This window comes from Bombina bombina, chromosome 9, assembly GCF_027579735.1.
Source record: "Bombina bombina isolate aBomBom1 chromosome 9, aBomBom1.pri, whole genome shotgun sequence".
Classification (NCBI taxonomy): Eukaryota; Metazoa; Chordata; class Amphibia; order Anura; family Bombinatoridae; genus Bombina; species Bombina bombina.
In genome coordinates this window covers 193,271,256-193,298,281 of record NC_069507.1, presented here as the reverse complement: position 1 = coordinate 193,298,281, position 27,026 = coordinate 193,271,256, and positions in this window count along the sequence as shown.

Here is a 27,026-nt window from a genome sequence, read left to right as displayed (position 1 = left end):
CTCTGTATCGGATAAATCAATAGGTCTGCCTGGGGTTGCCTGTAAATACTTGCAGACGAGGGGTACCATATACAGGATTCCTTGTAATCCTATCAATACATGTAGAATAGAAAAATAAGAAGCGGTCCCGACATCCAATAAGTTAAAACAACAGCTTTATTTAGTCCATTTAAAATATTAACATGGGTCACACAGTAAAAAATAGGTTTTACACGTTTCGGCTCAGTGCCGTACTCATAAACCTAATTAGACATAGGTGAGTGTCTGTTTAAAAGGGTTACAAACATCATGGCTATTGGTTGGTGTGTAACACACCCCTATTAACCATGTAAATACAGAATCTGCAAAAGTAATAGAACACTTAGTAAAGCATTACTCTGATCAAGAACCTGTATGGAACTATAACAATATATACCTGATATTAAGCCACACATAATTCTAGACAAAAGATTTACTTGGTGCAGGTGTATAAATAATACAAATATATTAATATATTTTGACAAACTGTTTAAATAACAGCTGTAACTATATTGTACAAACAAATGCACTTAAAATCTAATGTATCCTATATTTAATGTGCCTTGTTCAGGAAAATACTATTTTTGCACCATGTGCATTTACTTTATCATGTGTATTGTGTATAGTGTTTAGCTACATAAAGACATTTATTTCCCAACTTAATCTTTAATCCTTACTTTTCACTCTTATTTTTCGATCATTTGATTTCTATATGGTGCCCATAATAAATGGATCATTAGTACCAAAATAACATCAAAAATTTCAAAAATTTCCTGATCATCATCTATTGAGTAGTGAAAAATAAAAATAAAAAATCAAAAAGCATACAAAACGTGTATTTTGATCACGATGTGATAGCTTTGTATTATACATTTGGGAAAAGGATGAATGAGTGAACAAAACACCTCCTTAGCATATGTTGTTAAATGAATGTGTATTAGGTGCACTGGACCATGAAACCATTTATTTCCAATGGTTGATTATATCAAACTCAGAATTGAATCCATTAGGAACCTGAGTATTTAGTTTCATGATCCAGTACACCTCCTGTTTCGCCAGGATCTCGTCCTTATTGCCACCCCTGGGAGGCAATTTGATGGTCTCAATGCCTCGCCATCTAAATGCTCCAGTATCTTTGCCGTGCACCTCAATGAAATGCCGTGATAATGCAGAACATGGTTTTTCATATTTAATATATCCTAAATGTTCTCTAATACGGGTACGGACCTCCCTACTGGTCATTCCAACATATTGTTTGGAGTGTACCTGGCATTCAATGAGGTACACGACATAGGTGCTGGAGCATTTTATGCACCCTCTGGATGCAAATTTTTGAGTAGTAGTGCAAGAGTAAAATTCTTTACCTTCAGTGATGAAATCACATGCTTTACATCTGTGATCTCCACACTTATAAGTCCCATTAACTTGCATCCAAGAGCCCCTGTTCTTTTGTTTGCAAGGCAGAAGGCTTGGGGACAACATGTTACCCAAAGTTAAGTTTTTGGAATAAACACACTTAAATCCCTTCTCAACAGTGGACTTTAAATGTACATCACCTAGAAGTATCGGAAAATACCTCCGGATGATGTCACATACTTTAGAATAATCTGAAGAATATTGTGTAATGAAGGTGAGTGGTCTTTTATCTCTATTGCCACGACTGGGCACTACAGAGGTATTCTTTCCCTCCATTGCAGTTTGTTTAGCTATGTTGTTTAAAAGCTTCGGTTGATATCCCCTGTCCTTTAATCTTTGCTTGAGTAATTTTGATTCTTTCAAAAAATCACAATCATTGCTACAAACCCTCCTGGCTCTCAGGAATTGTCCCTTTACTATTCCCTTAAATACATGGGAAGGATGCCCACTCTTATGGTGGAGGTGTACTGGATCATGAAACTAAATACTCAGGTTCCTAATGGATTCAATTCTGAGTTCGATATAATCAACCATTGGAAATAAATGGTTTCATGGTCCAGTGCACCTAATACACATTCATTTAACAACATATGCTAAGGAGGTGTTTTGTTCACTCATTCATCCTTTTCCCAAATGTATAATACAAAGCTATCACATCGTGATCAAAATACACGTTTTGTATGCTTTTTGATTTTTTATTTTTATTTTTCACTACTCAATAGATGATGATCAGGAAATTTTTGAAATTTTTGATGTTATTTTGGTACTAATGATCCATTTATTATGGGCACCATATAGAAATCAAATGATCGAAAAATAAGAGTGAAAAGTAAGGATTAAAGATTAAGTTGGGAAATAAATTTCTTTATGTAGCTAAACACTATACACAATACACATGATAAAGTAAATGCACATGGTGCAAAAATAGTATTTTCCTGAACAAGGCACATTAAATATAGGATACATTAGATTTTAAGTGCATTTGTTTGTACAATATAGTTACAGCTGTTATTTAAACAGTTTGTCAAAATATATTAATATATTTGTATTATTTATACACCTGCACCAAGTAAATCTTTTGTCTAGAATTATGTGTGGCTTAATATCAGGTATATATTGTTATAGTTCCATACAGGTTCTTGATCAGAGTAATGCTTTACTAAGTGTTCTATTACTTTTGCAGATTCTGTATTTACATGGTTAATAGGGGTGTGTTACACACCAACCAATAGCCATGATGTTTGTAACCCTTTTAAACAGACACTCACCTATGTCTAATTAGGTTTATGAGTACGGCACTGAGCCGAAACGCGTAAAACCTATTTTTTACTGTGTGACCCATGTTAATATTTTAAATGGACTAAATAAAGCTGTTGTTTTAACTTATTGGATGTCGGGACCGCTTCTTCTTTTTCTATTCTTTGTTTGTATGTTTGTATGTGTGTGTGTGTGTGTATGTAGTGTGTGTGTATGTTTGTATGTGTGTCTGTGTGTAGTTACATATAATTATATTTTCCCAAAGGCAAAAACCTTAGTCTAGCTACTTGCTACACAAAACAGCTGCAGGTACTCACTGACCTCAATGCAAGATCAATATCGCAATTCAAACAAACCTCTACTGCCACATTGTGACTGATGTGATCATATCTTCAGTTATATTTTAGATGTTTGCTTAAACTGAGTATACTAAAATTATATGAAGGTAAAGAACTTTAAGCCTTTCTCAGTAGCCACTTCTAATTTTTTTCAGCAAACAAAACAAGCACCTGCTTTGCAAATTTCAGTTTTTTTAGGTGTAGAGTTAGTTAATTATTGTAATTTTTAAAAGAAACATTAAAAACTTTGATATTGTAAAATAAAATGTTTAATAATGTGTAGTAAAATATTGCATTATAATTTCATTATTTACTTAGTCCCTTTGTCTTGTAATTAACACCATGAAGGACAAGGGTTTTCAGAGGAAACAGGCAAGGACATGAATATGAACTCTCAGCCTCAAGAGACGACTGTAGGTGACAATGAACAATCTATTTTGAGAGTGCCTCATTTTTCTATTCAAATTGGCATTGTAGATTTGTCCTGTTTTACTCTTCATAATGTCCATATTATGCTTTTGAAGAGGTGCTTACATTTTGCCCCATATCCCTCTTAAAGAAAACATAAATAAGTGCTATTAATGGGGTTGAAATAGAAAGCATTACATCATCATCAGATGTTAAATACAAATAACTTTATTTGCTTCCCTTTCATTGGTTCTTTACATATTACTGCTTGTACAGTGTATTGAGGCAGATATCGATAAAGTTTTGTTTTTTTCTGCAATCATACAATATAATTTAACTACCTAAGAAGGACAAACCTTATATGACTTATTAGCGCAAGAGCTTGTTATAAAGCCAGCTGATAAGGGGTAATCTTGTTGCCATGGATCTAAAGATGTACATAAATTGGGCATTAGTACATACGTTCCATTTTTTTTTTACTTAAAGGGACAGTCAACACCAAAATTGTTATTGTTTAAAAAGATAGACAACGCCATTACTACCCATTCCCCAGCTTTGCACAATCAACATTGTTACATTAATATACTTTACAACATTTAAACCTCTAGATTTCTGCCTGTTTCTAAGCCACTACAGACAGCCTCTTATTACATGCTTTTTTTGTTGTTTTTCACAACAGCACTCATTGGCTAGAATGCAAGTCAATAGATAATAAATAAAAAGTAATGTGATCAGGGCGCTGTCAGAAGATGCTTAGATACAAGGTAATCACAAAAGGTAAAAAGGATATTAATATAACTGTGTTAGTCTTGCGAAATTGGGGAATGGGTAATAAAGGGATTATCTATCTTTTAAAAAAACAAAAAAAAAAAAACAATCTGGTGTAGACTGTCATTTTAATGCAGCCTATATTGGTCTTATTTCTAAATTAGTATTTGATATATTTTATTCAGATTGGTTAATCAGTCCTCTCCTAGATGCCATTGGATGGTTCTAGATGGCCAACTAAAATTATCAGAAGATATAAAGAAAGTAGGTGTGAATTTCCGATGAATAACCGGAAAGTGCCTTCTTGGAGAAAAAATGCCCAGTTTAGGTAATGACAGTGCAGTGTCTTTGTGCTCAGATATTATGCTGAATACATAAACAAAATATTTTTTTCTATCAAGCTCTTCAATAAAGGATATTACTGGGTACATTTCTGAAGAAACTCAAAGATTAACTTTATCCTCGTTCTGATATTGCAGTTTTCAAAATTATTCAAAACACTTCCACTAAATGCAATTCCAAGAATGTGATGGATTATTTTTAAACAAATGCTATAAGAAAAATGAATATGCAACAGATTTACCTCATGTGACCAGTGAGTCATAAGCAAATGGCCCTTACCTGACATTTACACATCTAGAGTTTGATTTTTAAGGACATTGAGTAAAATAGCTCAGTTCCCTTCAGTTCCCTTGAAACATAGATGGTCATAACAACATTCATTTAAAGTGATGGTAAACTTTAACAAACTTTTCAATAGTATTGGAAAAACAGTTGAAAAAAAACTTCAACCAAATAAACATGGTATTTCTTAATGTCTTACTAAATTCAGCTTACCGTTCATCCTCCCGCAGCCATTGTGCCCTTTTTTACGGCGTATTTTACTTTGGTCAATTGATTTTCCGTCCGATAGGCGCCCAGCTCTAAATTCAATATGCCCCCTCAACGCTATGCGCATGCGCTTCCTTTAGTGCCTGTTCCCTGACTCTGTGCGCATTCATTGATAACGCATGGGGAATCCAGGCCTATGTCATGCAATAAATAGACTGAAGCTCGTTTAGTCAAGGGGGATTACGATCACATTCACATGAGTACTGCAACACCGCTCTCTGCTCCAGCAGTAAACAATGAATCTCATGATTCATTGTTTACATTGGAACAGATAGCGGAGTATTGAGCATGCGCGCCTTTGCCGACCTCATGAGTGAGACTGGAGGCCTACGTAAAGAGCAGGTGGGACTGCTCTCTACGTCACTGAGTCTCCAAACCAGGAAGTAGAAGGGGAGGGCAGAGGAAGGATCATAAGCAGAAATCAATAAAATGATAGAATAGAATTTCAGGAGCTCTCATCCTATTGGCTGATTTAAACAGCCAATAGGATTTCAGTAGCTCTCATCCTATTGACTGATTTGAATTTATTTCAAAAATCAAATCAGCCAACAGGAATGCAAGGGACGTCATTTTGAATTGCGTACCTTGCATTCAAGATTCAGTATAGGGCGACAACCGTATGAAGAGGATGCTCAGCATCGGATGTCTTCAGGATGGACCCGCTCCGCGCCGCCAGGATGAAGATAGAAGATGCTGCCTAGATGAAGATGGAGCCACTAGAATGAAGATCCTTCAAGCGAGACTTCAGCAACTGTAAGTGGATCTTCGGGGGTTAGTGTTAGAATTTTTAAACTTTTTTGGGTGTTTTTTTTTTAGTTTAGGGTTTAGGCTTTTCTTAAAAGAGCTAAATTCCCTTTTCAGGGCAATGCAAAAGAGCTAAATGCCCTTTTAAGGGCAATGTCCATACAAATGCCCTTTTCAGGGCAATGGGTAGCTTAGGTTTTTGTTAGAGTTAGGTTTTTTTTATTTTGAGTGGTGGTTTTTTCTGTTGGGGGGGTCTTTGTATTTTTTTTTTACAGGTAAAAGAGCTTTTTAACTTAGGGCAATGCCCTACTAAAGGCCATTTTAGGGTCTATTGGTAGCTTATTGTAGGCTAGGGTTTTTTTTATTTTGGGTGGGCTTTTTTATTTTTATATGGCTATAAGATTAGGTGTAATTCTTTGTTATTTTTGATAATTTCGTTTGTTATTTTTCGTAATTTAGTGTTTGTTATTTTTTGTAATTTAGTCTTTTTTATTTTTTGTAATTAGATGTGTTTTTCTTTAACTTTGATTAGATAGAGGTGAGAAAATACAAGGAACAAGTACTTTTGTGATTTTTCAGAGGTTTATGGGGTTCCGCTGACTTACAGTGAAACAAAATATACATGGTTAGTTTGAAAGTAAAACTTGACAGGATTGGTCACATAAACAGACCTCTCTATTATGATTGGACAATACAAATTTAAATTGAAAAGACGCAATATCTGAGATAGCAGTCTTTTAAACTTGCCTCTTGAAGAAGCCCAGCCGCAGATCGGGGGAAATGCGTTAGGCTTTGCATATCACCTGGAGGTGTTAGGAACTTACAACTCTTCTTGTCCCCATGAGCTACACAGAGTTTTGGAAAAGGATCCAAAGGAACAAACTGGATATTTTTCCATCCAGATCATATACGTCAAACCCTGCATATGGGTAACTTTACCAAGGTACTGTAAAACACTGTTTAACACAGTCATCTTCAAACACAGTTTTATTGAATGTCAGGAGCTGTAATATTGAGTTCCATTTTTTTGGTTCTTTATAGCTTTTTAAGAATTTTATGTTTTGATGATACAACAACAACATGTAGGAACTTCCGGTGCGGCTTCTTCACAGCGTATCAGTGCACTGATACGCTGTGAAGAAGCCGCACCGGAAGTTCCTAGCGGTGAAACACATCTTGCGTGTTTTTACATGTCTCGGGAAGGGCCACCCGAGTAGAAGAGGAGTCTGTTGCTAGCACATGGCCTAGAGAGAAGCCGAGAACACTCCGCTATACAGGTCGTATGGACGTAATGAACAGAGGATTGTGACAGTTCACTAGTACTTTCAGCACCATACATTGGAGAAGGATTTAACTTCCTGGGGAGTGGTGAGATTAACAAAGGGCCCCTTAGATGAGAGTAAAGCTCTAAGTAGGAGTTCCCTTACGTTATTTGCTTCCCGGCATAACTGTGTGCCGTATGTACTGTCTCCCCTGCTGTATATTATCACTAAAGAGGATTGCCATTTACTACATGTTTGTTGCTGCTTATGCTTACGACTCTCATGCATGAACTGTCTATAACTACAAGTCATTAACCTGCTACTAACTGCATTACGACCATTATCCTTATTGCTTCATTTTGCTGAGCTCAAGCATTCATTAAGGAATATTGCTGGACTGTATTTATTTAAACATCTGCTTTTGCTATGCTTGCCTGTCATTAAGTGTTTTACATACATGAGATATATTGAATGATGTATATCAGTGTTTAATTATTAGACCATCTATTGAGATATCCATCTGCCTTACACTAGGATGCTCTACTAACACGCATCTCTATTATGATAGATATAGCATAGATGTTTTTAGATTGTTGTGTATTCTCTCTACCATGGCCATGGTTTGTGTAATTTTAATAATTAGGGGTTGTTGATATATATTTATATTGTATATTTATATAGTCAATAAATTATATTCATTATTATATATCTTTGGTGTATTCTGATTCTTTGCTCTTGCTGTGGTTTTGTTGGACTGCTGGGTGCTTAATCTCTGCTATCATTATATTGTAATACACATGAGAAGTGCTGGCTAAGGAATCCTTTTCCCTTTTCTCCATCTATATCTATTTTCTATACTTTTCGTTTTTCTGTATTAGATATATATATATATACTTATATACATATATATTGATGAGTTAATGGGGCCCATTTATCAAGCTCCGGATGGAACTTGAGGGCCCATGTTTCTGGCGAACCTGCAGGCTCGCTAGAAACACCAGTTATGAACGCTCTGAGCAGGCGGACAGACATCGCCGCAATTCAACCCGATCGAGTACGATTGGGTTAATTTACACCCCCCTGCTGATTGGCTGCTGGTGCAATGCTGAATATGGAGAGCGTATTGCTCTCCGCATTCAGCGAGGTCTGTCGGACCTGATCTCACAGACCTTTGTTAAATAGGGGCCAATATGTGCATGTACACATATTAACACATTAAATATATATTTATATATTCTTATATATTTATATTTGCTGTCCATCGCTGAGCAACTTACCCCTTCATTTAGCTAGTTATCATGCCGTGTCTGACGGCATGAAAACAAGGCTCCCATTGGATCCTATGGAAGTGCACTCTCGTGAGCGCAATGCTTCCATGCAATGTGAACACAACCTCACTTGTAATACCAGCGCACATTTGCGTGCACTGGTATTACAAGTTGAGTAAAAATATCGCTTTTGCAAATCGAGCCCTAAAGGGCTGAAATGATACCTCTCTTTCAGGCACAATATATATATTGATTAAAAACCTTAATTGAAAAAGATGAAACCCTCCTCTTTTAAATAAAGGATCCCATGACCCAATACAATTATTATTATTTAACTGTTATATGCAATTTATTAAACCATTATACACAAATTTGTAGAGATAAGCAAGACACCTCAAATCATTAAACAAAAAGTAATATTTCAAATGAATAATAATTTAGTGGTTTAGATGTGGAACAATTAATGAAACAGATCATTTACTTTTAGAGAAAGACAAGTGTGCCAAATATTCTAATAAAATTAACCTAATATCATGTAGTCAATAGAAAATGAAAATTATTTAATTTAATGATTTTTTGTGATATAAAGCTAAACACACACACACATATATAAATATATATATATATATATATATATATATACTGTATATATAAATATTATTATTGATGTCAGGATATTTTGTTTGACCCTTTCGTAAGGACTCCCATGTAGTAAAACCTGTGCTTACAGAAGTATAACACAAAACACTATAAAAAGTGCCTGCTGACCAAATCACTTGCCTATTTGCATCAGTCAAAAATGTAAACAAAAATAACAGATACATTTATTGTGTCTAGAAATTCTCACTTTCTATTCCATTATTCATAGCAGTGGCTGTTTTATCTCATGCCCCTGAGAGAAGATACATTTTTCAGTCTGTTTCTGGAAGAGCACTTATCCTGACAATTTTGTCCGGCTTCTGTAGAACATACTCTCTCCTGCACTTAGGTCATTAATAATTTTCATGAATTTACAGATTCTGATTTCCTATATGTCTGCAGTATTTAAAAGCTAAACAACTTTATAGTTCTAGAACTTAAAATATATATGAACGTTAAGTGTTGATTTCTGTTTTTTTAGTTGACAGGTAATTTTTTTTATTGTAAACAAGAATATAATACATATAAAAGAAACCTATAAATTGTCAAACTCTAGCTTTTCACCATTTCATTTATATATGTCCCTAATTGCCTAGATCAGAGGAAAAGCAATTACAAATGGCAGTATATATATATATATATATATAATATATATATTCTGTGGCAATCCAGACGTGGACCCGTTGCTCAGTGTGCCTAGAGGATATGGTTTCACCTCACTGATGAGGCCCACAATAGGCCGAAATGTATGTCGGGTTTTGCTGTTTCGCTCATTCAGAGAGGGATTATCTGGTATTTCGGGGCTGCACTGTACTGTGAAGTCAGGATCAGACTGTTATGCTTCAGATAAGTTTTTCTCTGTGAAAGGCACATGATGAGCAAAAAGAGGCTGCTTCTTGGATGGTAACTAGCCATAGAAAATTATATTATGCAATTGTTTGTTCCCAGGTTGAGCGCTTCTCTCTTTTTATTTATGCAAATTATGACACTTAGGGAAGTCTCCCTAAGTGTGATGCGGGAATCCAAACGTGGACCCGTTGCTCAGTGTGCCTAGAGGGATATGGCTGCACCTCACTGACAAGGCCCTCACTAGGCTGAAATGTACATTTGGGGTTTTGCTGTTTCTCTCGTTCAGAGAGGGATTGCCTGGTATTTTGGGGCTAGACTGTACTTTGAAGTCAGGATAAGACTGATGTACTTCAGGAAAGTTCTCTGTGAAAGGCACATGTTGAGCAAAAAGAGGCTGCTTCTTGGGTGGTAACTAGCCATAGAACAAGCTATTATTCATTCCCAGGTTGAGCGCTTCTCTCTTTTTATTTATGCAAATTATGACACTTAGGGAAGTCTCCCTAAGTGTGATGCGGGTATCCAGACATGGACCCGTTGCTCAGTGTGCCTAGAGAGATATGGCTGCACCTCACTGACGAGGCCCACAATAGGCCGAAACGTACGTCTGGGGTTTTGCTGTTTCTCTCATTCAGAGAGGGATTATCTGGTATTTCGGGGCTGCACTGTACTGTGAAGTCAGGATCAGACTGTTATGCTTCAGATAAGTTTTTCTCTGTGAAAGGCACATGATGAGCAAAAAGAGGCTGCTTCTTGGGTGTAACTAGCCATAGAACAAGCTATTATTCATTCCCAGGTTGAGTGCTTCTCTCTTTTTATTTATGCAAATTATGACACTTAGGGAAGTCTCCCTAAGTGTGATGCGGGTATCCAGACATGGACCCGTTGCTCAGTGTTCCTAGAGAGATATGGCTGCACCTCACTGACGAGGCCCACAATAAGCCGAAACGTACGTCTGGGGTTTTGCTGTTTCTCTCATTCAGAGAGGGATTATCTGGTATTTCGGGGCTGCACTGTACTGTGAAGTCAGGATAAGACTGATATACTTCAGGAAAGTTTTCTGTGAAAGGCACATGTTGAGCAAAAAGAGGCTGCTTCTTGGGTGTAACTAGCCATAGAACAAGCTATTATTCATTCCCAGGTTGAGTGCTTCCCTCTTTTTATTTATGCAAATTATGACACTTAGGGAAGTCTCCCTAAGTGTGATGCGGGTATCCAGACATGGACCCGTTGCTCAGTGTTCCTAGAGAGATATGGCTGCACCTCACTGACGAGGCCCACAATAAGCCGAAACGTACGTCTGGGGTTTTGCTGTTTCTCTCATTCAGAGAGGGATTATCTGGTATTTCGGGGCTGCACTGTACTGTGAAGTCAGGATAAGACTGATATACTTCAGGAAAGTTTTCTGTGAAAGGCACATGTTGAGCAAAAAGAGGCTGCTTCTTGGGTGTAACTAGCCATAGAACAAGCTATTATTCATTCCCAGGTTGAGTGCTTCCCTCTTTTTATTTATGCAAATTATGACACTTAGGGAAGTCTCCCTAAGTGTTATGCGGGTATCCAGACATGGACCCGTTGCTCAGTGTGCCTAGAGAGATATGGCTGCACCTCACTGACGAGGCCCACAATAGGCCGAAACGTACGTCTGGGGTTTTGCTGTTTCTCTCATTCAGAGAGGGATTATCTGGTATTTCGGGGCTGCACTGTACTGTGAAGTCAGGATCAGACTGTTATGCTTCAGATAAGTTTTTCTCTGTGAAAGGCACATGATGAGCAAAAAGAGGCTGCTTCTTGGGTGGTAACTAGCCATAGAACAAGCTATTATGCTATTGTTTGTTCCCAGGTTGAGCGCTTCTCTCTTTTTATTTATGCAAATTATGACACTTAGGAAAGTCTCCCTAAGTGTGATGCGGGAATCCAGAAGTGGACCTGTTGCTCAGTGTGCCTAGAGGGATATGGCTGCACTTTACTGACGAGGCCCATAATAGGCCGAAACATACGTCTGGGGTTTTGCTGTTTCTCTCGCTCAGAGAGGGATTGCCTGGTATTTTGGGGCTGGACTGTACTGTGAAGTTAGGATAAGACTGATATACTTCAGGAAAGTTCTCTGTGAAAGGCACATGTTGAGCAAAAAGAGGCTGCTTCTTGGGTGGTAACTAGCTATAGAACAAGCTATTGTTCGTTCCCAGTTGAGCGCTTCTCTCTTTTTATTTATGCAAATTATGACACTTAGGAAAGTCTCCCTAAGTGTGATGCGGGAATCCAGAAGTGGACCCGTTGCTCAGTGTGCCTAGAGGGATATGGCTGCACCTCACTGACGAGGCCCATAATAGGCTGAAACGTACGTCTGGCGTTTTGCTGTTTCTCTCGTTCAGAGAGGGATTGCCTGGTATTTTGGGGCGGGACTGTACTGTGAAGTTAGGATAAGACTGATATACTTCAGGAAAGTTCTCTGTGAAAGGCACATGTTGAGCAAAAAGAGGCTGCTTCTTGGGTGGTAACTAGCCATAGAACAAACTATTGTTTGTTCCCAGTTGAGCGCTTCTCTCTTCTTATTTATGCAAATTATGACACTTTGGGAAGTCTCCCTCAGTGTGATGCGGGAATCCAGACGTGGACCCGTTGCTTAGTGTGCCTAGAGAGATATGGCTGCACCTCACTGACGAGGCCCACAATAGGCCGAAACTTACGTCTGGGGTTTTGCTGTTTCTCTCATTCAGAGAGGGATTATCTGGTGTTTCGGGGCTGCACTGTACTGTGAAGTCAGGATAAGACTGATATACTTCAGGAAAGTTCTCTGTGAAAGGCACATGTTGAGCAAAAAGAGGCTGCTTCTTGGGTGGTAACTAGCCATAGAACAAACTATTGTTCGTTTCCAGTTGAGCGCTTCTCTCTTTTTATTTATGCAAATTATGACCCTTTGGGAAGTCTCCCTCAGTGTGATGCGGGAATCCAGACGTGGACCCATTGCTTAGTGTGCCTAGAGAGATATGGCTGCACCTCACTGACGAGGCCCACAATAGGACGAAACGTACGTCTGGGGTTTTGCTGTTTCTCTCATTCAGAGAGGGATTATCTGGTATTTCGGGGCTGCACTGTACTGTGAAGTCAGGATAAGACTGATATACTTCAGGAAAGTTTTCTGTGAAAGGCACATGTTGAGCAAAAAGAGGCTGCTTCTTGGGTGTAACTAGCCATAGAACAAGTTATTATTCATTCCCAGGTTGAGCGCTTCTCTCTTTTTATTTATGCAAATTATGACACTTAGGGAAGTCTCCCTAAGTGTGATGTGGGTATCCAGATATGGACCCGTTGCTCAGTGTGCCTAGAGAGATATGGCTGCACCTCACTGACGAGGCCCACAATAGGCCGAAACGTACGTCTGGGGTTTTGCTGTTTCTCTCATTCAGAGAGGGATTATCTGGTATTTTGGAGCTGCACTGTACTGTGAAGTCAGGATCAGACTGTTATGCTTCAGATAAGTTTTTCTCTGTGAAAGGCACATGATGAGCAAAAAGAGGCTGCTTCTTGGGTGGTAACTAGCCATAGAACAAGCTATTATGCTATTGTTTGTTCCCAGGTTGAGCGCTTCTCTCTTCTTATTTATGCAAATTATGACACTTAGGAAAGTCTCCCTAAGTGTGATGCGGGAATCCAGAAGTGGACCTGTTGCTCATTGTGCCTAGAGGGATATGGCTGCACCTCACTGACGAGGCCCATAATAGGCCGAAACGTACGTCTGGGGTTTTGCTGTTTCTCTCGCTCAGAGAGGGATTGCCTGGTATTTTGGGGCTGGACTGTACTGTGAAGTTAGGATAAGACTGATATACTTCAGGAAAGTTCTCTGTGAAAGGCACATGTTGAGCAAAAAGAGGCTGCTTCTTGGGTGGTAACTAGCCATAGAACAAACTATTGTTCGTTCCCAGTTGAGCGCTTCTCTCTTTTTATTTATGTAAATTATGACCCTTTGGGAAGTCTCCCTCAGTGTGATGCGGGAATCCAGATGTGGACCCGTTGCTTAGTGTGCCTAGAGAGATATGGCTGCACCTCACTGACGAGGCCCACAATAGGACGAAACGTACGTCTGGGGTTTTGCTGTTTCTCTCATTCAGAGAGGGATTATCTGGTATTTCGGGCTGCACTGTACTGTGAAGTCAGGATAAGACTGATATACTTCAGGAAAGTTCTCTGTGAAAGGCACATGTTGAGCAAAAAGAGGCTGCTTCTTGGGTGTAACTAGCCATAGAACAAGCTATTATTCATTCCCAGGTTGAGTGCTTCTCTCTTTTTATTTATGCAAATTATGACACTTAGGGAAGTCTCCCTAAGTGTGATGCGGGTATCCAGACATGGACCCGTTGCTCAGTGTGCCTAGAGAGATATGGCTGCACCTCACTGACGAGGCCCACAATAGGCCGAAACGTACGTCTGGGGTTTTGCTGTTTCTCTCATTCAGAGAGGGATTATCTGGTATTTCGGGGCTGCACTGTACTGTGAAGTCAGGATCAGACTGTTATGCTTCAGATAAGTTTTTCTCTGTGAAAGGCACATGATGAGCAAAAAGAGGCTGCTTCTTGGGTGGTAACTAGCCATAGAACAAGCTATTATGCTATTGTTTGTTCCCAGGTTGAGCGCTTCTCTCTTTTTATTTATGCAAATTATGACACTTAGGAAAGTCTCCCTAGGTGTGATGCGGGAATCCAGAAGTGGACCTTTTGCTCAGTGTGCCTAGAGGGATTTGGCTGCACCTCACTGACGAGGCCCATAATAGGCCAAAACGTACGTCTGGGGTTTTGCTGTTTCTCTCGCTCAGAGAGGGATTGCCTGGTATTTTGGGGCTGGACTGTACTGTGAAGTTAGGATAAGACTGATATACTTCAGGAAAGTTCTCTGTGAAAGGCACATGTTGAGCAAAAAGAGGCTGCTTCTTGGGTGGTAACTAGCCATAGAACAAGCTATTGTTCGTTCCCAGTTGAGCGCTTCTCTCTTTTTATTTATGCAAATTATGACACTTAGGAAAGTCTCCCTAAGTGTGATGCGGGAATCCAGAAGTGGACCCGTTGCTCAGTGTGCCTAGAGGGATATGGCTGCACCTCATTGACGAGGCCCATAATAGGCCGAAACGTACGTCTGGGGTTTTGCGGTTTCTCTTGTTCAGAGAGGGATTGCCTGGTATTTTGGGGCTGGACTGTACTGTGAAGTTAGGATAAGACTGATATACTTCAGGAAAGTTCTCTGTGAAAGGCACATGTTGAGCAAAAAGAGGCTGCTTCTTGGGTGGTAACTAGCCATAGAACAAACTATTGTTCGTTCCCAGTTGAGCGCTTCTCTCTTTTTATTTATGCAAATTATGACACTTTGGGAAGTCTCCCTCAGTGTGATGCGGGAATCCAGACGTGGACCCGTTGCTTAGTGTGCCTAGAGAGATATGGCTGCACCTCACTGACGAGGCCCACAATAGGCCGAAACGTACGTCTGGGGTTTTGCTGTTTCTCTCATTCAGAGAGGGATTATCTGGTATTTCGGGGCTGCACTGTACTTTGAAGTCAGGATCAGACTGTTATGCTTCAGATAAGTTTTTCTCTGTGAAAGGCACATGATGAGCAAAAAGAGGCTGCTTCCTGGGTGGTAACTAGCCATAGAACAAGCTATTATGCTATTGTTTGTTCCCAGGTTGAGCGCTTCTCTCTTCTTATTTATGCAAATTATGACACTTAGGAAAGTCTCCCTAAGTGTGATGCGGGAATCCAGAAGTGGACCTGTTGCTCAGTGTGCCTAGAGGGATATGGCTGCACCTCACTGACGAGGCCCATAATAGGCCGAAACGTACATCTGGGGTTTTGCTGTTTCTCTCGCTCAGAGAGGGATTGCCTGGTATTTTGGGGCTGGACTGTACTGTGAAGTTAGGATAAGACTGATATACTTCAGGAAAGTTCTCTGTGAAAGGCACATGTTGAGCAAAAAGAGGCTGCTTCTTGGGTGGTAACTAGCCATAGAACAAGCTATTGTTCGTTCCCAGTTGAGCGCTTTTCTCTTTTTATTTATGCAAATTATGACACTTAGGAAAGTCTCCTTAAGTGTGATGCGGGAATCCAGAAGTGGACCCGTTGCTCAGTGTGCCTAGAGGGATATGGCTGCACCTCACTGACAAGGCCCATAATAGGCCGAAACGTTCGTCTGGGCTTTTGCTGTTTCTCTTGTTCAGAGAGGGATTGCCTGGTATTTTGGGGCTGGACTGTACTGTGAAGTTAGGATAAGACTGATATACTTCAGGAAAGTTCTCTGTGAAAGGCACATGTTGAGCAAAAAGAGGCTGCTTCTTGGGTGGTAACTAGCCATAGAACAAACTATTGTTCGTTCCCAGTTGAGCGCTTCTCTCTTTTTATTTATGCAAATTATGACACTTTGGGAAGTCTCCCTCAGTGTGATGCGGGAATCCAGACGTGGACCCGTTGCTCAGTGTGCCTAGAGGGATATGGCTGCACCTCACTGACGAGGCCCACAATAGGTCGAAACGTACGTCTGGGGTTTCTCTCATTCAGAGATGGATTATCTGGTATTTCGGGGCTGCACTGTACTGTGAAGTCAGGATCAGACTGATATACTTCAGGAAAGTTCTCTGTGAAAGGCATATGTTGAGCAAAAAGAGGCTGCTTCTTGGGTGGAAACTAGCCATAGAACAAGCTATTATGCTATTGTTCGTTCCCAGGTTGAGCGCTTCTCTCTTTTTATTTATGCAGATAGATAGATAGATAGATAGATAGATAGATAGATAGATAGATAGATAGATAGATAGATAGATAGATAGATAAAGAGAGACAATATATAACATATTTTTTTCTACTAGAGCATATATTGCTCCTTGGCAATTAAATTACTTTAAAAGAACATGAAAATTGTTTAAAGCCCTAACAATTGTGATATATATATATATATATATATATATATATATATATATATACATTAGTAGACTAGTAAAGATATCATTCTGGCTCAATATTAGTTTGAAGTAGAAAATACTCAAACATACAGGCACAATACTGCATTCATATATTCAGGACTTTTTCCCACCCATGAAGCGTTTTGTTATTACAATACAGTGATATGTTCTCAGAATGATGTGTGTTTGACAAAGTGAAGCTTGATTGATGATAAAGGGTATTTGTGATCCTCTGAAGTAATGAATGTAACACTCAGACTATTTGAGGATAATGTTTAACTATTGGATAGAGGGATTACATTGAGTGCACAATTATTTTGATGTATACTGAGGGTTGAATGCACTGAATTATGATTTTTTATTCATTTGTTGTTAGAGGTAAGAGAAATGGAAACAAACAAAATCTGGTAGTGCACAAACAAATGCTTAAAGATAAAATAGCCTATTTATTTGTAAACAATTGTTAAAAACAAAGTATCATATTAATTCAAAAATGAATAATATAACTAACATCAAGTCCCAAAATATTTTATTATAATCCAAAATGTGTCCAATCCTCCAAAAACGGCTCCATCTGTAGATAAAACAGAGAAACACTTATGATGCAGTATTTCACACTCCAATGGAACTTTTCACAGAATATGCCTCAACCAAGGATCCACAGAGTTAATCAGTGAACGCCACCAAGCATGGGTTCACTCCACTTCCAAGCTCTAATTGAGGTCCACTCAGTACGTGGTAGCAGTAGTTTTCCATGTGGCCAATATCCTGTTTTATAGTAATCCACACTATTTTTCATTAATATGCAGCATAAGTCTGCCGTACACGAATGTTCCATACTCAATGTCATGTGGTAGGTAACATCAGAAGCTACTTCCTGGTATACTATACTGTAAATATGCAAGACAGTAAAACAACAAATATATCAAATAAACGTAATGGAGCAACGCGTTTCAGTCTGCAATAGTCAGCCTTTCTCAAGCTGTTAGTAAGGTAAAAATGCTGTACATTTAAACAATGTTTTAGCCAATAAGAAATCAACTGGAAATTTAAGATGGCAACAACCTAAATAGAGCAATACTTCTCCTACACCTATAGGTATAATTGTTTTTTATCATTTAACTAAAACAATAAATAAAAAATACCATACATATACAAACAAACATAAATTTATACATATTCATACATAATGCATATTTGGATACAAAGCATAACTGAGGATATAGCATTTTAACCTTATTTAACAATGTATCATTAAAAATTAAGAATTAAAAAAATCAATAAAGAATTTTTTTTATTAAAAATTATGTAAAATATAGAATACTAAATTTGTTTTAACATCATAATATAGAGAACTTCATAAAAAAGTATATTGTTGCAAACATTTTAGGCAAGACATAGCCTCCCTTGGTGAGCAGATAGACACACTAGAGAGAAAACATAAAGATCTAAGATAATTAGACAATTTTAATCTGCTGGTTTATGCACAGCATTTAGCGTAAATAATCTCTGACCAGGAACTGAATTGCCGGATTTAGAAGTCAGGTCACACCGGGTCAATATCTGACTTAAAGGAACTACTGAAGATGTTCTAATGGCTGACCTGCCAGAGTTCCTTCTAGTCCCTTTCAAAGAATGATAAGGTTCATTGCAAGATTCCAATCCTCTTATTGATAGAGCACATAGAGCACTTTTCCTGAATAATATATTGTCTGATCAGCAACAAGACGTCATAATCCTTCTACGTTACTACACCTTTAAAGAAAAACATACTAGTGTTTTTTTATATACAGTTGCTAGACCCTGTGTATGGCTTTTGGAATCCCTGTATTTTCCTGTTACAGTTAGAGTGCAGTCAGCTGGACGGCTGTGAAGTCCCAGCCTGTTTGTATGGCAGATGTTGGTGCACCAGAGATGTAAGTGCTTTTATTCCCCTTCCATTGCCATATAGTCAGATTGTGCTGGGCTATGTGGTGCTGTGTTTTTCCATCATAGGGGATTTATTCACCGTTGGACACACATCTGTCTCCAGATTGGATCTGTATATATTCCAAACAGTTAGTTGGACTACTGTGAAGTGCCAGCCTGCTCTACATGCGTCTTTTAGGGGCTACATTTTTGCGAGTATTCTATCTTCCCTTTAATTTTTCTCTATGTAAGACTTTACTAAGCAATTTGGCGCCTTTGTGTTTTCTTCACTAGCAATTGTCTACTTACTGTTTGCCTAGTTCATTAAAAGGATTATTATGCTTTACTTAAAGGGACACTGAACCCATTTTTTTTCTTTTGTGATTCAGATAGAGCGTGTAATTTTAAGCAACTTTCTTATTTACTCCTATTATCAAATTTTCTTCATTCTTTTGGTATCTTTATTTGAAAAGCAAGAATGTAAGTTTAGATGCCGGATTATTTTTGATAAACAACAAGAGGGAAGAGAGATGTTTGGGAGGGATCAGGTGGTGGGATTTGTCATGTGGGAGGCTGATCTCTACACTAAAGCAAAAATTAACCCTTCAAGCTCCCTACAAGCTCCCTAATTAACCCCGTTACTGCTGGGCATAATACAAGTGTGGTGTGCAGCGGCATTTAGCAGCCTTCTATTTACCAAAAAGTAATGCCACAGCCATATATGTCTGCTATTTCTGAACAAAGGGGATCCCAGAGAAGTATTTACAACCATTTGTGCCATAATTGCACAAGCCGTTTGTAAATAATTTCAGTAAAAAAAAACAAAGTTAGTGAAAAAGTGAACAATTTTTTTTATTTTATCGAAATGGTGAAAATGGTGGCATGAAATATATCAAAATGGGCCTAGATCAATACTTTGGATTGTCTACTACACTACCCTAAAGCTAAAATTAACCCTACAAGCTCCCTACAAGCTACCTAATTATCCCCTTTACTGCTGGGTCTAATACAAGTGTGGTGCGCAGCGGCATTTAGCGGCCTTCTAATTACCAAAAAGTAATGCCACATCATAAATGTCTGCTATTTCTGAGCAAAGGGGATCCCAGAGAAGCATTTACAACCATTTGTGCCATATTTGCACAAGTTGTTTGTAAATAATTTCAGTGAGAAACCTAAAGTTTGTGAAACAGTTTGTGAAAAAGTGAACGATTTTTTTTTATTTGATCGCATTTGGCAGTGAAATGGTGGCATGAAATTTACCAAAATGGGCCTAGATCAATACTTTGGGTTGTCTACTAAAAAAAAAAACATAATTTATGCTTACCTGATAAATTTATTTCTCTTGTAGTGTATCCAGTCCACGGATCATCCATTACTTGTGGGATATATTCCCTTCCCAACAGGAAGTTGCAAGAGGATCACCCACAGCAGAGCTGCTATATAGCTCCTCCCCTCACATGTCATATCCAGTCATTTGACCGAAACAAAAACAAGAAAAGAGAAACCATAGGGTGCAGTGGTGACTGGAGTTTTAATTAAAATTTAGATCTGCCTTAAAAAGACAGGGCTGGCCGTGGACTGGATACACTACAAGAGAAATACATTTATCAGGTAAGCATAAATTATGTTTTCTCTTGTTAAGTGTATCCAGTCCACGGATCATCCATTACTTGTGGGATACCAATACCAAAGCTAAAGTACACGGATGATGGGAGGGACAAGGCAGGAACTTAAACGGAAGGAACCACTGCCTGTAGAACCTTTCTCCCAAAAACACCCTCCGAAGAAGCAAAAGTGTCAAATTTGTAAAATTTTGAAAAGGTGTGAAGCGAAGACCAAGTCGCAGCCTTGCAAATCTGTTCAACAGAGGCCTCATTCTTAAAGGCCCAGGTGGAAGCCACAGCTCTAGTAGAATGAGCTGTAATCCTTTCAGGGGGCTGCTGTCCAGCAGTCTCATAGGCTAAGCGTATTATGCTACGAAGCCAAAAGGATAGAGAGGTTGCCGAAGCTTTTTGACCTCTCCTCTGTCCAGAGTAAGCGACAAACAGGGAAGAAGTTTGACGAAAATCTTTAGTTGCCTGTAAATAGAACTTCAGGGCACGAACTACGTCCAGATTATGCAAAAGACGTTCCTTCTTTGAAGAAGGATTAGGGCACAATGATGGAACAACAATCTCTTGATTGATATTCCTGTTAGAAACTACCTTAGGTAAAAACCCAGGTTTAGTACGCAGAACTACCTTGTCTGAATGGAAAATCAGATAAGGAGAATCACAATGTAAGGCAGATAACTCAGAGACTCTTCGAGCCGAGGAAATAGCCATCAAAAACAGAACTTTCCAAGATAAAAGCTTAATATCAATGGAATGAAGGGGTTCAAACGGAACTCCTTGGAGAACTTTAAGAACCAAGTTTAAGCTCCACGGAGGAGCAACAGTTTTAAACACAGGCTTAATCCTAGCCAAAGCCTGACAAAAAGCCTGGACGTCTGGAATTTCTGCCAGACGTTTGTGCAAAAGAATAGACAGAGCAGAAATCTGTCCCTTTAACAAACTAGCAGATAAGCCCTTTTCCAAACCCTCTTGTAGAAAGGACAATATCCTAGGAATCCTAACCTTACTCCATGAGTAACTCTTGGATTCGCACCAATATAAGTATTTACGCCATATCTTATGGTAGATTTTCCTGGTAACAGGCTTCCATGCCTGTATTAAGGTATCAATAACTGACTCTGAGAAGCCACGCTTTGATAGGATCAAGCGTTCAATCTCCATGCAGTCAGCCTCAGAGAAATTAGATTTGGATGGTTGAAAGGACCTTGTATTAGAAGGTCCTGCCTCAGAGGCAGAGGCCATGGTGGACAGGACGACATGTCCACTAGGTCTGCATACCAGGTCCTGCGTGGCCACGCAGGCGCTATCAGAATCACTGATGCTCTCTCCTGTTTGATCTTGGCAATCAGTCGAGACAGCAGCAGAAACGGTGGAAACACATAATCCATGTTGAAAACCCAAGGGGCTGCTAGAGCATCTATCAGCGCCTCTCCCGGGTCCCTGAACCTGGATCCGTAACGAGGAAGCTTGGCGTTCTGGCAAGACACCATGAGATCCAGTTCTGGTTTGCCCTAACGATGAATCAGTTGAGCTAACACCTCCGGATGAAGTTCCCACTCCCCCGGATGAAAAGTCTGGCGACTTAGATAGTCCGCCTCCCAGTTCCCTACGCCTGGGATGTAGATCGCTGACAGGTGGCAAGAGTGAGACTCTGCCCAGCGAATTATCTTTGAGACTTCTAACATCGCTAGGGAACTCCTGGTTCCCCCTTGATGGTTGATGTAAGCCACAGTCGTGATGTTGTCCGACTGAAATCTGATGAACCTCAGTGTTGCTAACTGAGGCCAAGCTAGAAGAGCATTGAATATTGCTCTTAACTCCAGAATATTTATTGGGAGGAGTTTCTCCTCCTGAGTCCACGATCCCTGAGCCTTCAGGGAGTACCAGACTGCGCCCCAACCTAGAAGGCTGGCATCTGTTGTTACAATCGTCCAATCTGGCCTGCGAAAGGTCATGCCCTTGGACAGATGGACCAGAGAAAGCCACCAGAGAAGAGAATCTCTGGTCTCTTGATCCAGATTTAGTAGAGGGGACAAATCTGAGTACTCCCCATTCCACTGACTTAGCATGCATAATTGCAGCGGTCTGAGATGCAGGCGCGCAAATGGCACTATGTCCATTGCCGCTACCATTAAGCCGATTACTTCCATGCACTGAGCCACTGACGGGCGTGGAATGGAATGAAGGACACGGCAAGTATTTAGAAGTTTTGATAACCTGGATTCCGTCAGGTAAATTTTCATCTCTACAGAATCTATAAGAGTCCCTAGGAAGGAGACTCTTGTGAGTGGTGATAGAGAACTCTTTTCCACGTTCACTTTCCACCCATGCGACCTCAGAAATGCCAGAACTATCTCTGTATGAGACTTGGCAATTTGAAAGCTTGACGCCTGTATCAGGATGTCGTCTAGATACGGAGCCACCGCTATGCCTCGCGGTCTTAGAACCGCCAGAAGTGAGCCCAGAACCTTTGTAAAGATTCTCGGGGCCGTAGCCAACCCGAAGGGAAGAGCTACAAACTGGTAATGCCTGTCTAGAAAGGCAAATCTCAGGTACCGATAATGATCTTTGTGAATCGGTATGTGAAGGTAGGCATCCTTTAAGTCCACTGTGGTCATGTACTGACCCTCTTGGATCATGGGTAGGATGGTTCGAATAGTTTCCATTTTGAATGATGGAACTCTTAGGAATTTGTTTAAGATCTTTAGGTCCAAGATTGGTCTGAAGGTTCCCTCTTTCTTGGGAACCACAAACAGATTTGAGTAAAATCCCTGCCCTTGTTCCGTCCGCGGAACAGGGTGGATCACCCCCATTACTAGGAGGTCTTGTACACAGCGTAGGAATGCCTCTTTCTTTATCTGGTTTTCTGATAACCTTGATAGATGGAATCTCCCTCGAGGAGGAGAAGCTTTGAAGTCCAGAAGATATCCCTGAGATATGATCTCCAACGCCCAGGGATCCTGGACATCTCTTGCCCACGCCTGGGCGAAGAGAGAAAGTCTGCCCCCACTAGATCCGTTTCCGGATAGGGGGCCGTTCCTTCATGCTGTCTAGGGGGCAGTAGTAGATTTTCTGGCCTGCTTGCCCTTGTTCTAGGACTGGTTAGTTTTCCAGGCCTGTCTGTAACGAGCAACAGTTCCTTCCTGTTTTGGAGCGGAGGAAGTTGATGCTGCTCCTGCCTTGAAATTTCGAAAGGCACAAAAATTAGACTGTTTGGCCTTTGATTTGGCCCTGTCCTGAGGAAGGGTATGACCCTTACCTCCAGTAATGTCAGCAATAATTTCTTTCAAGCCGAGCCCGAATAAGGTCTGCCCCTTGAAAGGAATATTAAGTAATTTAGATTTAGAAGTCACGTCAGCTGACCAAGATTTAAGCCATAGCGCTCTCCGCACCTGGATGGCGAATCCGGAGTTCTTAACCGTTAGTTTAGTCAAATGTACAATGGCATCAGAAACAAATGCATTAGCTAGCTTAAGTGATTTAAGCTTGTCCATAATTTCATCCAATGGAGCTGTGTGAATGGCCTCTTCCAGAGACTCAAACCAGAATGCCGTAGCAGCAGTGACAGGCGCAATGCATGCAAGGGGCTGCAAGATAAAACCTTGTTGAATAAACATTTTCTTAAGGTAACCTTCTAATTTTTTATCCATTGGATCCGAAAAAGCACAACTATCCTCCACCGGGATAGTGGTACGCTTAACTAAAGTAGAAACTGCTCCCTCCACCTTAGGGACCGTCTGCCATAAGTCCCGTGTAGTGGCGTCTATTGGAAACATTTTCCTAAATATAGGAGGTGGGGAAAAGGGCACACCGGGTCTATCCCACTCCTTGCTAATAATTTCTGTAAGCCTTTTAGGTATAGGAAAAACGTCAGTACACACCGGCACTGCATAGTATCTATCCAGCCTACACAATTTCTCTGGAATTGCAACTGTGTTACAGTCATTCAGAGCAGCTAAAACCTCCCCAAGCAATACACGGAGGTTCTCAAGCTTAAATTTAAAATTACAGATCTCTGAATCCGGTTTCCCTGGATCAGATCCGTCACCCACAGAATGAAGCTCTCCGTCCTCATGTTCTGCAAACTGTGACGCAGTATTGGACATGACTCTCACAGCACCAGCGCGCTCTGTCCTAATCCCAGAGCTATCGCGCTTGCCTCTCAATTCTGGCAATCTAGATAATACTTCTGACAGGGTATTATTCATGATTGTAGCCATGTCCTGTAAAGTGATTGCTATGGGCGTCTCTGATGTACTTGGCGCCATATTAGCACGCGCCCCCTGAGCGGGAGGCGAAGGTACTGACACGTAAGGAGAGTTAGTCGGCATAACTTCCCCCTCGTCGTCTGGTGATAATTCTTTTATAGATAAAGACTGACCTTTATTATTTAAAGTGAAATCAATACATTTAGTACACATATTCCTATGGGGCTCCACACTGGCCTTCAAACATAATGAACAAACAGATTCATCTGTGTCAGACATGTTTAAACAGACTAGCAATGAGACTAGCAAGCTTGGAAAACACTTTAAAATAAGTTTACAAGCAATATAAAAAACGCTACTGCACCTTTAAGAAGCACAAAACCTGTCTCAAGTTGAAATAACAATGAACCAAATCAGTTATACCAACCAAATTTTCACAGTAAATGTATTAAGCTAGCAGAGCATTGCACCCACTTGCAAATGGATGATTAACCCCTTAATACCCAAAACGGATAATCAATATAGAAAAAAACGTTTTTAACACAGTCAAACACACTGTTACAGGTCTGCTGTGACTGATTACCTCCCTCAAAATGACTTTTTGAAGTCCCTTGAGCTTTCTAAAAAAACGTCCTGGATCATGCAGGAAGAAGCAGGAAGAAGCAGGAAGACTGAGTCTGAATTTTTACTGCGCAAAAAAGCGCTAAAATAGGCCCCTCCCACTCATTATTACAACAGTGGGAAGCCTCAGTTAACTGTTTCTATGCAGAAATTAAGTCAGCCATGTGGAAAAAATTATGCCCCAATAAGTTTTATCACCAATGTACCTTAAAAAACGATTAAACATGCCAGCAAACGTTTTAAAACATCTTTTTTAAAGAGTATGTATCTCTATTGATAAGCCTGATACCAGTCGCTTCCACTGCATTTAAGGCTTTACTACATTACTTCAGTATTAGCAGCATTTTCTTAGTCAAATTCCATTCCTTAGAAAATTATTTTACTGCACATACATTAATAAGCCTGATACCAGTCGCTTTCACTGCATTTAAGGCTTTACTTACATTACTTCGGTATCAGCAGCATTTTCTTAGTCAATTCCATTCCTTAGAAAAATATTTTACTGCACATACCTTCGTTGCAGGAGACCCCGCACGCCATTCCCTTTCTGAAGTTACCCCACTCCTCAGAATGTGTGAGAACAGCCAGTGGATCTTAGTTACTTCTGCTAAGATCATAGAAAACGCAGGCAGATTCTTCTTCCAAATACTGCCTGAGAAAAAACACTCCGGTGCCATTTAAAAATAACAAACTTTTGATTGAAGAAATAATTAAGTATAAAACACCACAGTCCTCTCACGACCTCCATCTATGTTGAGGGTTGCAAGAGAATGACTGGATATGACATGTGAGGGGAGGAGCTATATAGCAGCTCTGCTGTGGGTGATCCTCTTGCAACTTCCTGTTGGGAAGGGAATATATCCCACAAGTAATGGATGATCCGTGGACTGGATACACTTAACAAGAGAAATATATATACATGTCAAGGGATATTCAGGGATTCCTGACAGATATCAGTGTTCCAATGTAACTATAGCTAGTTTTGAAAAAAAAATGGTTTGGAAATAGCAAAGTGCTACTTGTATTTATGGCCCTATAACTTTCTAAAAAAGCAAAGAACATGTGAACTTTGGGTATTTCTAAACTCAGGACAAAATTTAGAAACTATTTAGCATGGGTGTTTTTTGGTGGTTGTAGATGTGTAACAGATTTTGGGGGTCAAAGTTAGAAAAAGTTTTTTTTAATTTTTTCCTCATATTTTATAAAAAATGTTATGGTAAATTATAAGATATGATGAAAATAATGTTATCTTTAGAAAGTGCATTTAATGGCGAGAAAAACTGTATAGAATATGTGATGTACAGTAAATGAGTAAGAGAAAAATTACAGCTAAACACAAACACCGCAGAAATGTAAAAATAGCCCTGGTCCTTAAGGGAAAGAAACTGAAAAATTTTCTTGTCCTTAAGGGGTTAACCATTTATGGATTTAGTAACTCCCCAAATACAAATCTGCTCTGCTTTTAATGTGGGGAGTGTAGCTTGGGCCCCACTAGATTTTCACTTACTTGTCTAATTCTACCCATGGGTGCCGATTTATCAAGCTCTGTATGGAGCTTGATGCCCCTGTTTCCGTGCGAGCCTTTAGGCTCGTCAGAAACAGAAGTTATGAAGCAGCGGGCTAAAGACCGCTGCTCCATAACTTGTCCGCCAGCTCTGAGGCAGCGGACAGAAATCAACCCAATCTAATATAATCGGGTTGATTGACACACCCTGCTAGTTGCCGATTGGCCGCAAATCTGCAGGGGGCGGCATTGCACCAGCAGTTCACAAGAACTGCTGGTGCAATGATAAATGCCAACAGCGTATGCTGTCGGCATTTATCGATGTGCAGCAGACATGATACGCTACATTGTATCATGTCCGCTTGCACTATGACAAA